The sequence below is a fragment of the Sus scrofa genome, chromosome 5 (genome assembly GCF_000003025.6).
Source record: "Sus scrofa isolate TJ Tabasco breed Duroc chromosome 5, Sscrofa11.1, whole genome shotgun sequence".
NCBI lineage: Eukaryota > Metazoa > Chordata > Mammalia > Artiodactyla > Suidae > Sus > Sus scrofa.
This window is the reverse complement of record NC_010447.5, coordinates 24,743,126-24,758,862: the sequence shown is the minus strand read 5'-3', so window position 1 is coordinate 24,758,862 and position 15,737 is coordinate 24,743,126. Positions and strand designations below refer to the sequence as shown.

The window sequence follows — 15,737 nt, the reverse complement described above, 5'->3', positions numbered from 1 at the left end:
TTTGCAACTCTGCTAACATCAGTTCAAAAAGTATGACCCCAGCACAAAAATGCATCGGAAAGGTTTTATGTTAGATTGTGTTTAAGTTCAAATAAATTAAGGTTAACACGTTAAAAAAATCTGTAAATTCAAACATTTTTTTTCTTAACACCATTTATAGCAATCTTAGGAAATGTCCATTTTGCTAGATTTTATTCAGTGTTTCAGGTCACTTGCATAGAATATGGATATTCCAAAGTGGTGGAGAATGAATATTACGGTGCCTCTTCCCACAAAACAAAACTCTAAACTGCCTTATTAGTGACATCAATAAAAGCCAGAAAGGCTCTCTCTAAACAGAAATTGACACACCCTGGAAGGCACAATTGATAATGATAAAAAAAAAGCACTGGAATTGGCTCCCACTTTTCACAAAAGGGAAAAGTAAGAACTAGTGATAACCTATAATGTCCAGTGACTCTCCTAAAATCAGAAATATCAATGCTAAGAGTTCCCATTATGGCTCAGGGGGTTAAGAATCCAACTAGTATCGATGAGGATGTGGGTTTGATTCCTGGTCTCACTCAGTAGGTTAAGGATCCGGCATTGGCATGAGCTGTGATGTAGGTCACAGATGTGGCTTGGGTCCTGTGTTGGTGTGGCTGTGGTGTAGGCCAGCAGCTGCAGTTCTTATTCAACCCCTAGCTTGGGAACCTCCATATGGAGCCCTAAAAAGACCAAAAAAAAAAAAAAAAAAAAAAAAAAAAAAGGAAAGAAAGAAAGAAAAAGAAAAAAGAATATCCATACTAAAATTACTTCCTGGAATGTAAAGGTAGAAAAGTTATAAAGGGAACATTTTAAAAAAAGATTAATTTTACCTCTATTCTGATACACATATAATTCAAGCCTTAGAAAAGTTATAGAATGAAAAGTTATAGAATAAATTTGGAACTATCAAAAAAATTCACTTGTAAATACAACAAGTTTTGTGTCCCATAAAGTCAGGAACTTCATTTTTGTTTTGCTTATTTTTTTTTTTTTTCTCCTTTTGGCCATGCCCACAGCATGTGGAAGTTCCCAGGTCAGGGATCAAACCACAGCAGCAACCCGAGCCTCAGCAGCAACAATGCCAGATCCTTAACCCGCTGAGCCACAAGGGAACTCCAGGGACTTCATTTTTGTTCGCCACATTTTCCCCAACTCGAACCACTTAAGTTCTAAGATATGTTTGAATGGATGAATAGTGATGCGTGAATGCACGCTATGTATAACTGTAGATGCAGGAGAATTTGGCAGCAAATCAACACACAATGTCACTGCTCTAGTAAGGATTACAAACAGACAAATTAAAAGAATTGCTTTGTATGAAGTAAATTTTTTAAAAGTATCATAGGAATAAGGGGTTGGGGAAATGGTTTTATTGCCTCTGAGATGCAAGAGGAGTACAGAGTTACCTAAGTCAATACTCTGTGTGTGTTATTTCACTACAACATATTATGTAGCTACCACAGCTCCAATTTAAAGCCAGAGAAAAGCTTAAAGGGTTTACAGAAGATTGTTTCAAGTAATACATATGTATATATAATCTACCCTTAAATAATGCAGAGGGTGACCCTCCATTCAGTTGAAAATCCCCCTGTGACTACCAGTGAGCCCTCCGTATGTGCAGTTTCTCTGCATTCGTGGTTCTGCATCCACAGATATAACCAACTACAGATTATGTAATGTTGTAGTACGTATTTACTGAGAAATTCATACGTAAATGGACCAGTGCAGTTTAAAACCATATTATTTAAGGGCCAACTAGCTATAGATATATAGATATATACATACTTATGCATACACACTAAAAATACTGGCTATACAAACTGTCCATACAAATGTTTCCCTCAACGTTTTGGTCAACTAGTAACCTTTTTATACTCCTCATTTGCCCACACGAGTCATTTTTCATACATGCAGCTCCTCTCAGAAACCTGTACAACATTAGCTTAAAGGTTCCTGAGGAGACTTTGCCTAAGCACCAAAATATTCTTTTAAAAAATTCATTTTTAGAAAGAAGACATTTAGAACATCAGGTTCATTATTAAGTTGCCAAGATGAAAGGTGGGCATTTTCAGTTGTTAATACAGGGCAGCACTTGTTTTAGATAGGGGCTGCCAATGATGTTCATTATATTTTTCCGTCAAATGGTAAAAAAGAAAAAAAAAATCTTTGGAAAAATCCTACACAATTGCAAACATTTGGCATGATACATGGCTTTAGCAGCCAACAATGGCATGGATCCTCGTGTTATTTGGGTAGATAGAATCCAAGACTATTTTAGAGAAAGCATTACAATATTTTCAGAACCTCAGTCATTTAATTTCTTGTAGCAAAGGAAAAAAACAATCTCAATGTTTGGAAAAATGAAATTCTGAAGTTTTTTTTTTTCTGTCAGAGTGCATAATTCAAGTTAACATTGTTTCAAATTATAAAAAAAGTACATTCACTAAAATTTAAATTGAACGGATAAGTTGAAATCACGAAATCCACCCCACAAAAGTCAAATATTAAAAACAGAGTAAATTACAAATTCCTTTTTGATCAGCTTACAAACCGTAGTCCAATTCCTCCTTTGTTTCCAGCAATATTCCTGAGTTTCCTTATAAGCATTTAAATTTGGCACAAGGACGTGCCATTGTGTCTCAGCAGGTTAAGAACACAACAAGTATCCATGAGGAGATGCAGGTTCCATCCCTGGCCTTGCTCAGTGGGTTAAGGATCCAGCATTGCCACAAGCTGCAATGTAGGCTACAGATGTGGCTCAGAGCTGGTGTGGCTGTGGCTGTGGCGTAGGCAGGCAGCTGCAGCTTCAATTTGACCCCTAGCCCAGGAACTTCCATATGCCCCAGGGGAGGCCCAGAAAAGAAAAGAATAGAAAGAAAGGAAAGAAAGAAAGAGAGAAAGAAACAAACCAAGAAAGAAAGAAGGATTGATGTGTACAGACTGAAATACAGGTTAATGATGTTCCAAGTGTGAATTGTAAGCCCGTAATGAGAATGAACCAGTGAGAATGGCTGCCATTCTTTGCTGGCAACACTGCCTTCTGCTACATCACTTTGGTTATATGGCATGGTTTCAACTCACTGTCACAAAGAGTTTCTGTTGTAGTTTTAGCTTGTTTTTGAGTCTGTTTTATTAGGTATAAACAGTAATATCTGAAGAACATTGTAAGAAGAGGATTAAGACAGAAGCAAAAAAAAAATACTGTTTGCAGCTAACAAAAACTAATAGAGCAAACGAAAAAACTAATTTCCAGGATAGGGAAGATAAAAATCAAAGAAAGATGGTAAGAACTGAAAGAGGGTTATGTAAAATTAGCTTTCAACTCCTGAATCAAGTCTTAGAGTTGCTAAGAATCTTTGGAAGACAAAATTAACCTGTTTCTTAAAGGCTTCAAGGTCAAAGCCCCTGAGCCAAAGGGTTATAAAGTTTGCTGAGGCATATATATTGAGCTGATACTTTCCAATGATAAATAAAACCTGGATTGGATTGCAAGCTACCAAATCAGCATTTGATACTGAAATAATAATGAATGATGCTAATTCAGATCATATCAACAACCAAAGTATAATGCAACTCATGTATTAATAGAAAGGTATAGAAATAGGAAAACATAAAAATACTTTTGTTGTTCTTATAATTTGATATTCATATAAGCACTCAATATTGTGCTGCCTATATTAGTTATAAGTAAACATAGCTATCAGATGTTCTAGCCCATTTTTCTAGAAACTTGTAAATTTTTTCCCTAAAAGATTATCATGGGAGAGGTTTTTGTATTTATAGTTGGTGTATTAAGAGAAAATATTTAGGTAATGTTTAATTCTAAGATATTCAAGAATTACTTGCAGAATATTTAAGAATTAAGAATCAGGATCTTTTTTTGCCTTGGGCTGACCACTAACAAGCTATGTGAATTTGGAAAATTAAGTTAACCTCTGAAAACCAAAGTTTCTTTCTTTCCAAAACAGAAATACCTCATAGGTCACTGAAATAACAGAATGGTTTACTACGTGAAGACAGCTTAGCACTTGTTGACATATAGCATTATTAATTATTTTTTTTCAGAAAAAAATTTTTAACCCACTGGAATGCAACAGAAAAGAGTATTATTAAAAGTCTTATTTTTATGGAGTTCCCCTTGTGACTCAGTGGGTAAAGAATCTGACATAGTGTCCATGAGGATGCAGGTTCAACCCCTGGCCTCACTTAGTGGGTTAAGGATCCAGCACTGCAGCAAAATGGCATTGCTGTGGCTGTGGCGTAGGCCTCAGCTGCAGCTCTGATTTGACTCCTAGCCCAGGAACATCCATATGCTGCAGGTGTGGCCAAAAAGAGAAAAAAAGTCTTATTTTCAAAATTCTTCCTCCGTCTAGGATCATGGTTCCTATCAAATAAGAATCATAAGATTGGAAAATAATGGTAACTTAAAAAGAAAAGGCAATGGCCATGGTAATAGAACACATTTCTATTTATAAGGAGGTGCTAAGAGGAAAGAAAAAGGAGGAAACGGAGAATGAGACTGATAAAAGAGCAGGAAGCCTACAAGAAGACAAAGAGATGGAAATGACTAGTCGCTATAAAATATAGTACTGTATTTACATTCAGTGTGTTTGGGGGGAAAAAAATCCTCTTGTCCCCAAATGAATTCTGTTAGGGTCCTCTGAGCCCTAGACATTTATGTAAGATACTATACATTAGAAATTAACATTTCATAGTATCCTAAATTTATGCATTTGTAATTTCTTTTTCTTTTTTCTTTTTTTTGTCTTTTTAGGGCCACACCTATGGCATATGGAAGTTCCCAGGCTAGGTGTCTATCAGAGCTGTAGCTGCTGGCCTGCACCACAGCCACAGCAACATGGAATCCCAGCCTTGTCTATGAACTACACCACAGCTCATAGCAACAGTGGATCCTTAACCCACCCAGTAAGGCCAGGGATCAAACCTATGTCCTCATGGACACTCGTTGGGTTGGTTACCACTGAGCCACAACAGGAACTCCCCATTTCTAATAATTTTTAATATTTGTGACATATTTCTTCCTTTGTTTTCCCATGTGCACACAAAAAGAACAGAAAGGGAGCTGCTGATTTTACTAAGGGCAAGTTGAGGTTGAAACAAAGATAACCTTTCTTCTAAACCAGAAAAGGCTAGATTTACAACTGAGTGGTGTGACTCAGTGACAGTTTCTCCTTTAGAGCTTCAAAGGTGGAGGCTGACTATTCTTAACCATTAATTCAGCTTCCATTTTTTGTAAAAAGAAATGAGCAAAGAGATCAATAGTACTTGACTGGTACAGACCCAGATTGGAAATAGGAACAAAATTTTCTAAGTTCTTTGAAATCAGGAATTATTTTTTTTAATAATCTACATACTATCTAAAGAATAATATGCCAGATCTATGTGCTCAAAGAGCAATATCTGGATTAACATAGTAGGTCTGGTGCTACATGAAAGCTGAAATTTCTCTTAAATTCATGTAATCAAATTCATAATGTAATATAGATCCAAAGTGAGTACTACTTGTTTAATTAAATAAGGTGGCCATTCATTAGACTGTGATGGGTGTAATGCTATGCAATTCCATTTAACAAACCCAAATCTAACCCTGTAGGTGCCACATGGTTATTCAATCAAAAGGTTAAGGACAACTGAACTAGGCTTTAAGCTGTAGCCAATCAATAACTTCCTTCATTTGTTTTCTGCTTTTTCATTGTAAGTCTCTCCCCCAAAGAACCTGTTTATAAAACAGAAACAAACTCACAGATTTCAAAACCAATCTTATGGATACCATAGATGAAACTGTTGTGGGGAGGGAAGAATTGGGTGGGAATAACATTATACACACTACTATACAAAATAAATGATTAATAGGGAACTACTGTGTAGCACAGGAAAATCTACTCCATGGTTTGTAATAACCTATATGGGAAAAACAAATGGATATATTTAAATGTGTGACTGGCTCACTTTATTGTGTACTTGAAACTAATACAAAAAATTTTTAACTCAACTTTAGGCCAATAAAGTTAAACTAAAAAAAAAAAAAAAAAAAAAATCTCTCCCAAAGTTCCTGTTGGTGGAGTTATCGTAACCACTTCTGGTTTGGTGCTAATTCAATAGATTTTTGCTCTAATTCTTTAAAACATTAATATGACTCAGTTTATCATTTAATAAATCTATTATCTCTTCAACTGAAGTTGCCCAGCACCTCCATGATTCTTAAAGTAACGATATCCAGTAATAAATTCCTATTTTGTACACATATTTTTCTCACCTAGTAAGAGAAGCACATAGTCTGAATATTCTGCAGAATAACTTAATTATAAAAGTCCTGGAACAGTTTTGTTCCACACATTAGTGAAAACAGCATGATCGTTTACCTCAAATTTCAATAATGAATATTTCTCCCTTGAAGTAATTTTTTTCCTCTATGGTTGATTCTTGACATTAGTGCTAAGGAGAATAAGTTCACTGGACAAAAAAAGGAAGTATTCTATTTTAATTCTGGAAATATCATAATTCTACACAGATCTTAATTTAGAACTTATACAATTTTGATCATTTTACCTCCTGGCATCATGAAGCTTGAGCGTCATTTATTCGAAAACTGTGTATTCAATTTTTAATAGAAAAAAAAGTTAAAAGCTAAGGAGAATAAAACTCACATTCAGCCTACCCTATCCAATTGTTTCAAAGTAAGTGCTATTTGATTGAAATTTGTGAACTGTTTAAATATTTGAATATGTACTGAAGGGATAAATACTTCTAAGTATGTACTTAAGATGAATCTTTCTAAGTAACACTGATTTCTAGTATGTCATTATTAACATATGTAAAGAGCGCAGAACAGGAATGTTTGAATGTTTAAGAGTTTCTAAGTATGTAAGAGTTTCCAAGTATATAGGCTTCCTACCTTGAAAAAAAAAAAATGGATATGATGATACAACACTAAGAAATTCACCAGCTTAAATATATGAGAAATCTAAGGGATTCTCTCAGGCAAATTTTCTTCTGATGGACAAATGAATCAAGTCACAAACATCCCCTTGGTCACCTCTGGATTACTCTGAGTCTTTGGTTTCCATATTCATAAAATCCCGAAACCATCTGAAGTGTGGGTAGGTTTCGGGAAACTCTAAAGCAACTCCTCACAGACTCTTCATGACATTTCCTATTGTGTACCTGACACTCGGATTTTCAACTGTAAAATGAGTTCCAAACTCATGAAAAATGCATGAATCTACCTCTAGATTATTAAGTGGAAAAGTGGTGAGCAAGTCATTAATTAGTAAAGTAAAGGACATTTTAATACTCTCGAATGGTAAAAATATCAGGCTGTGCTCTGGTTTCTCGCACTGCATGATTTGTAATGTGTTGCACCACAAGCTCACTTTGTATATAAAACTGAGGAATTTGTTTCAGCCGGATTGCCAATGGAAAGAGAATTGAGGAAATAAGTCACAAAGGCAATGTTAATAAGGGGCAGAAATTCAAGCTCTGATGGTACATTTTGTACCTGGATATAGCAGAGAACTTTCCAATTAGAGCCAACAAGTAGAAAGCTGATAACTCCAAGCTGAGATTTATAGGGAAAGGTCAGCAGCATGTAATGAGAATTTGGAGCACATACATCCAGCTGTAACACCTTTAGTATAAGTATAGCTTCTAATGGCAAAAGCTAATGGCTCCATGACAATAATAAATAAGAGTGAGAGAACAGTCTAGCCTCAGGCTTCAGAAAAAGAACTTGGGTGGCATTATACGATTTTCACTAACACTAGCTGAAGGAGTAGTTCTCAAGGGGTGGTTTCATTCTCCTAAGTGCATCAGCTGCAATAGAATATGGGAAATCACTACAGGCAGGGAACATCCTTTCAGCTGGATCCCATCCTTTCCGTGATGGAATTTACAAGGGATGTCTTTGCAAGAAAGAAAGCAAGGGGGAAAGGGAGGAAGGAAGAGGAAAGGAAGGAAGGAAGGAAGGAAGGAAGGAAGGAAGGAAGGAAGGAAAGAAGGAAGGAAATAAATCCGTGTCCAGGAGCCCATGGCTCACTGTATACCACTCAGTAAAAATTTAAAGTAAATAACGCTTAAAAGCATTAGAACTCACTTTGTGTGTGTGTACCTGCCAGGATAATCTCAGAACACTCGCAATGTGTACAGCGTGTCTGAGGACACCTGGCGTTGTGCCCTGCGCAATCTACAAGGTCATTTACAAGCAGCCCTGAAGCGGTATTTAAGAACATGGACTCCAAAGTTGGCAGATCTGGAGTCAAATGGTCCTAACCATGTGACTGTGGGCAAGTTAATGAACCTGGCTAAGTTTAGTTTCCATATCCATAAAATGGGGATAATAATGTTAACCACCACAAACAGTTACCGGAGCAATAAATGCAAATAAAACACATAAGACACTGCCTGCCAGATGTTGGCAAGCTATAAAACGCAACCATTTAATTTGTTATCATCACCACATACCAGCTTTTGTAGCAAGTGCTGCAAAAATATATGGAGCTATTTGCTGCTGACACACGATTGCATGTGAGACACCTGGAATTCTAAGGTTTAAATGCTATCGCTAAACATTAATTAACCATATCACTTATACTTAACCTTTACCATGGAAATGCATGCAATATGACATGATCTTGTACTAACTGATATGGTGAGCAGTCCACTGGGGTCTGATGTATCTGTAATCCTCGTGGTAACCACACTGCACAAAACACACATTCCCAAGTGCTAGAGAGCCCAAGACAATAGAGTAGGGTAGGGTGGAATTGACAGTAACACATATAAATAGAATAATGAAGTATTAACAAAGAGGACAGCCTAGTTTTATAAAAAAAGAAAATAAAGTGCAAGTACACGGTAGATTTTGTTTGAGCATCTGTACCAGTACCAGGAAAATGTACTTGGAAATCTTGACATCTGTACCCTAAGACTGACAACAGAATTATTATCGTTCATTGCAGTCCAGGATGAGAAGTCAGGTATATTATTAACAGCAGAATAGATCCCTCACCTTTAGGTAATTTTCCCACAGTGCCTTGTCTATTCCTAATGCCAAGGCCTATCAGCCCATTAATCACAACAGCTTCCTTCCAACAGCTCTCTCAACCCAAATTACACTGCCCAATTTACACCTGCATTTAGTCACTACCTTGCAGTTGAGTTCCATCACACTGCTGGCTGCTTCTCTTGGCATTTTATAAACGAAAAAGAAATATGCTGAGTTACTCCAGTTAAAGTGCAGATGCTCCTAACCTGGGAGGTTTTGTTTCCCAGGGGACGGCCAGCAGTATTTGGAGACTTCTTTGGCTGTCACAGCTGGGAGGGTGCTACTGGTTTCTAGAGGACAGAGTCAGTGCCAGAACTGTGGCAGGCAAGGGAGGTGCCTAGGGCTCAACATTTAAGGCAGCAGTCACCCACTCTTAGGGTTGTCCAGATGCAAGACTAAAGCTTACATGAAGTGCCTCCTTAAATACCATGACCCACCTGCTTTCCTAACCACCCTCTAGTCCCAGCCCTGGATTAGGGCCCAGGTTGCCTCTAAACATCCCCAAACAAGGAATTATCTAGTCTAAGATGGCAATAAAACTGTGCATGAGAAACCCAGACTGGTCTAAGAAATCTAAAGAAAATCAGAGTTGGAAACTTGATACTTTCCTTTTTCCACTTAGTTACAAATTTAAAATCACACATTGTTGAATGTCTCTAATAGTGAAATAATACCAAGTTCTATCATTTAGCTTTAATCCATTTTACTCCCATCCACATAGCCTACCATGAAGTTAATTCAGCCCATTCCCTCCTGGCCTTTGTATTTAGGCTCAGTCTACCCTCTGCTGGTATGCCTTTCACTCACCCCATTTATCGCTAAGGCCCAGATGCAAAGGTACCTTCCCATCAAAATGTGATCCCTCCCTTCTCAGATTTGTTTCTCTCTCCTGTATCTCTCTCTGTATCCTGTATTACACTGCATTTATTTGCGTTTTAAATTTTCCCCATTTCTGACCACCCCACCTCCAACACACACACACACACGCATGCACACACGCATACACGTACATACACATTCATTTAACCTTCTTTTTTTATAGATTTATTTTCCCCAAAACCTTTACATAGTGCAGTGCTTTGAACATGTTAAGTATTCAACATACGCTTTAAATGGATCAATCGGTAGGTATATATAATAACACATAGCAGCATCAACCATAACCTCTCCGTTTGGCTATCTGCATTTAAATATAACATAGCATAACAAGGCCTTGTTGAATCCAGTGCCAGTTTTCTTCTCTTGACAGATGTCTTCATCTATTTCAAGACTGATATCTCAGAATTCTTGCGGTTTGTGTTCAGTAGGTAACTGACTTGACATTCTGCTACAAACAAAAGCACAGAATGGAATGTATTTTCTTCCCTAAGGCCTATTCTAGCACCAGAAGAGCTCATGTCTTTGCCTGAGCTATGAGCCCAAACTCAGGAAGAAAATAAATCCAATCCCTAATAACAGTTAAAGAAATTGTCTTGTAGTATGTCACACTCTTCAGGAAGCCACACTGATGCAGCAGGAAACCCATTTCCATCAATCTCTCCCTCAGCCTCAACCTTAAAACGAGTCTGAAACATTTCTAGTTTTGAATTTTAACCAAAAATAAACTAAGGCTATCTAAGTATTTAATACACAGATATAAAAACCTACTACTGAAAAAGAATACAATACATATACAATCAAATTTTTCAGCTATTTGCCCTTGAAACAAATATAACATATTTTATGTTTCTAAATATATTATATTGATTTATGTTTCTAAACATATTATATTGACTTGATAAATATGACCTGACAAAAAGGAAACTGAAGGCCTTCCCCCAAGGATACCAAGAAAACTTTAATTTTAATCATTTAATCCTCTTATCAGAATTAGCCTAACCTTTAACTAGCACCTGGAAAGATACAATTCTAATCTTACAAGTTTATTACGAACCAGTTATTATGAAAAAACAACTCTATTGACGATTAGATGCATGTATATTCTATTAACACAATAACTTTCAAAACTCAGGTCACAGAGCTACTGTGTTAGGTTTCCTCATAGTGCTATCTGAGGCTGTGCTAAGTAAGCCTCAGTGTCATGTTTAGTCCACAGCTATTAGTTGGGAGAGAGGAATTAACTTCTTTGGAGCACACTGTATGAGCCAAGAGATCTCCATGTACATTACATTCAATACCTGTAACAATCCTGCTAAGAGGTTTGAACTCCCACCTTTTGCAGATGAGGAAATAGCTCCCAAGAGATTTAGCAAGGTGCCAATTTTCATAACACTGGTAAACTGTGCTTTTTGTTTTGTTTTGTTTTTTATGGCTGCACCGTGGCATATGGAGGTTCTCAGGCTAGGGGTTGATAGGAGCGGCAGCTGATGGCCTACACCACGGCCACAGCAACGTGGGATCCAAGCCGTGTCTGTAACCTACACCACTGCTCACGGCAATGCTGGATCCCTAACCCACAGAGCGAGGCCAGAGATGGAGCCCGCAACCTCAACCTCATGGTTACGAGTCAGATTCGTTAACTGCTGAGCCATGAAGGGAATTCTGGTAAACAGTGCTTCTTAAGTATTATCTTCCAACTATGTCAAAATACTACTATCTGAAGAATGTTCTGGATTATATTTTAACATATGAAAGGATCATATTTTAAACGTTCCACTAGGGAGCCAATGTATACCACCGGATGTGAAGTGTAATAATGTTCAAGGTCAAGCAAGGACTCTGAGATTCCCAAAGACAAAATGCACCCCATCAAGGAAAGTGAGCACACTAGGGAGACATCGCTCTGCTGGATTATCAGTGGTGTATGAAAAGAGAAGGGAGAGCCAGGCTGTATCGCAGTCCCCACAAAGTTAATCCAGTTCTCACTCATTTGTTTCCTGTTTGATGACTGGGGCCTACTATAAAGCACTCTACTGGCTACTGTAGAGCATAGAAAGGTGTACACATGTTTGTTCTTCAAAACGTTTACATGCAATACATAAAAAGTCAAAAAGCAAGATAATATACAATGATTTCCAAAAGAATTACTCAATTGAGGAGTTCTAAGAAACTTCAAAAGATCATCAGGATAGGCAACATTAAAAAGGATGGAATTTGAGCTGCCCCTGGAGGACAGGCTAAAGATCAATAGGAAGAGGTTATAAAAGAAAATATACCAAACTGAGAAATCAAAAGCTTGGAGCCTGAAAGGCATATAGCATATCTGGGGAATGACAATAAAATTTAAAGTTTAAGAAATTCCACATAGGCATACACTCTTAAATGCTTTGTAGCATAAGGTATTTACAGCAAACAACTTATAAGTACCATTGACAGCTTCCCTTTTAAAGTTGCTCATAAAAAATTAATTTATTTTCTATTACTCATGAGTAGATAATTTTTTGTAATTTAATGTATAATGTGTACAGTGGTCATAATGTAATATTTTAAACAAATATGAGAAGAGCATATCATCTTAATAGCTAAGCATTTAGTTTCTGGATAGAAAGTGTGATTATCATTTGAGGTATCTGAGCTCTCCAAGTATTGCTCCACCATTGTATAATGCTGAAATGGAGACAGATGGCTATGTTGGACAAAAAAATGATATGGACGGAATGTTTGCATTCCCCCCAAATTCACATGTTGAAGACCTAATCCTCAATGTGATGATATTAGGACGTATGATATTAGGGGCTTTGGGTAAGTAATTAGGTTTAGATGAGGTGATGGGTGGGGAGGTCCTCATGATGGGATTAGTGTCCTTTAAGAAAAGACCAGAAAACAGCAGGATCCATCCCCTCTCCTTCTCCTGCTGCAGCTCCCAATCTCATCACACCAGATGTTGGCCGTCTGCAAGCCAGGAACAGAGCTCTTACCAGAAACTCAATAAACAGTACCTTGATCTTAGACTTCCCAGCCCCCAGATTTGTGAGAAACAATTATCCACAGTTTAAGCCACTGGTGTATGGTATTTTATTATAAAAGCCTGAGCTAAGACAGATAATAGGTAAATGGATAGACCAACTCACAAATTATTATAGAAATGAAGACAGAAAAGTCTTTTGAGAATCAATGCAGTCTTAAAAAATATTTATATCTCTCATCTAAGGATGGGAAAATTAAACCTGAATGCTGAGTGCGACACTAATTAATGATTCATTTATTTTATTCAGTTATTATTATTGTTTATTGAGGACCTACTATATCACTTAGGGTATAACCCTAAGCGAGGTGCTGGGTTGAAATACACACGTGCAGAATAATAGGTGTTTTTCCCTCACTACAAAGTACAGGGGATAGATATATAAGCATATAATTATAGTCCAATGTGTTAAAACCTACAACAGGGTAGATTAAGTTCCTATGAGAACAATACATGTTTTCTATGGGACTTTGGCAGGATTTCATAGAGGAAATGAGGAAATGACAATTGAACTGAGTCATGAAAGACGTGCAGTTAGAGGAGAAGGTTGGATAAGTCATTTCAGATGTAAAGAGCCGACCATTCAAAGGCATGATTCCTGATCTAGCCCCTGATGGCCCTGAATCACTGGATGCATGATCAGAAGGCACAGGGATGGAGACTGAAAACATGCGATGGTGCTTGACAGCAAAAGGAACGCTAAGATTCACAACAGTAAAGGGAGATCAATATAGGTTTTTAAGCATGAGAAGGATATGATTGGTTTTCAGTAAAATTGTTTTGAGGGTAATGTAGAAAATTACAAAATGGCACAGACAGGAATTGCGGAGCAGTTCAGATAGAAGAGAGGAAAGATATCCACTAATGGAAAAAAAAGATGTTGGAATCAAGGATATATCTCAAGTCTTAAGAATCTGATGAAAATGTGGATGTATTAGACGGTAAGACAGGCATTTCCAATGTGGAAGATGAGGCGGGTATTAACGGGTGTGTAACACTGGCACAGTGTGAATGGAAGAACATTATACAGACAATGGCCATGAAGGATGGCAGCCAAGAGATCAGTTAGGGCACGTGTTTAGACCTAGAAAGCATCAGCTTAGAAGGTTGAGTTGAAACCCTGAAGACGGACATGTCATTAAATTTATGAATGAGGAAAGGAAAAAAGCAGAGGTTTTGGAAATAAATAGTGTGAAGTGATAGAAAAAACGAAGTCTAGGAAAGAGACCAGGGTGGGGAGGAAGACTGTCTAAATGTATAAAAATTGTACAGAAATGTATAAAAAAGAGCAGGGTCTGAGCAAGGTGACAAATTTATCCAGATAAAGTCCCCGTATTTAATCTTACTTCCGCTCAAGCTTTGTGGGCAAAAAAACATTTCATTACTTAAAGGAAAAAAATCTTTCATCAGGAAGCAAAAGTTTCTCTCTAGCAAAATTAATGACAAATATCAGACATAAAAAGATAAATAAAAATCAAAAGATTGGTATACACACACATACAGACAACTAGATGATATAATAGTTGATGTAAGAAATGGATATGTATTTTATACAGCACAAGAAATCTAAGTAGTAGCATTCCAAATTTTATGTATGTCTGAAGGAATTTATTTAAATATTTGTAACTGAACACAAAATAATTACTGAAATTTGTTTTCATTGTTGAACTTATAATACCACAGGAAATTATTTCTGGCTTAATTCACCAACTGTGCATCAATTCTCTTGGGTTCCAGGTCAGTGTATGAAGCACTGCATGGTATAAGCATTACAAGACCTATGGGGAATTGCAAGATTGGCTTCATTCCTAATGAGGGAAAAGTTTTATTTACAAGACAACTCAACTGTGAAACTGAAGTAATAACATGAATTAACTTATACACGCTGCATTTACACAACGAGTAGTTTCAACCGTGTCTCTCCAGGTTCTTGAGTGTAGGAAAAAACCTATAGTAAAGAATATTTATAAATGCACTAAGAACAAAGTCTCTTGTTGGCATACACTGAACACCCATGTAACATATATTCAGACGGAACATTTAAATATATTTTACTTGGTGGCAAAGGAATGAAAAGCGTCTTGCTTACAATCTATATCCCGCTTCCTTTCCTGTTATCAGTCTGACTACGGTGTCATCAACTGTGAGCCTGAAAATCCAACAGCAAAACTCTGAGTTCAGGAGTGATAGCAATATAGTCACTTCTGTGACCTGGCAAGCAACGGGAAGAATCTGAAATCTGGATTCAGGGCTCTTCTGTATCTGTTATGTGACTATGAGTGAGTCATTTAATAAGTCCCTGAGCCATGGTTGTTTTCATCTGTAAAATGGAGAGAATTATTGCATTGATCTGCCCCACTGAATTAAGGAGATGAATCAATGAAAAGACTGGGATGACCTTAAAAGACTACTCAAGTGAAATCATTGTTCGTTTTATTCATTCATTTTTAAGTTACCAAGGGCCTGGAAATAACCCGTACATGATTGGATGTACTAATTTGTGGGGATTTAGGCTGAGTCCAGACTTTCCTTTTATGTTATGTGTTCTCTTAAAAAATAAACAAAGAAGCAAACAAGAAAGCAAACAACAACAAAAAACCCAAAACAAAAAGACCTCGATCACTTAAAAGGACAGAGAAAATGATTCCTTGAAAGGTTTAAGGTTTTCCTAGAATTACTTAGGCAAAGAATAACTTTCTGTAAAATGCTCATGAGTCTACTTCTATAATCTGTAATTACACC

The 15,737-nt window shown here is 37.0% G+C and overlaps 1 protein-coding gene across 6 annotated transcripts in view; it reads right to left on the bottom strand.

Moving 5' to 3' along the window:
- SLC16A7 (solute carrier family 16 member 7) overlaps positions 1-15,737 on the bottom strand; it is a 158,883-nt gene that overhangs the window by 113,029 nt on the left and 30,117 nt on the right. Inside the window, exon 1 of one of the 6 annotated variants that reach the window (XM_021091910.1) lies at positions 9,298-10,528. The exons of 4 other annotated variants lie outside the window; for them this stretch is intronic. The gene's annotated coding sequence lies outside the window, so the exon portion shown is untranslated. One more of the 6 variants, XM_021091909.1, reaches the window with a different exon arrangement.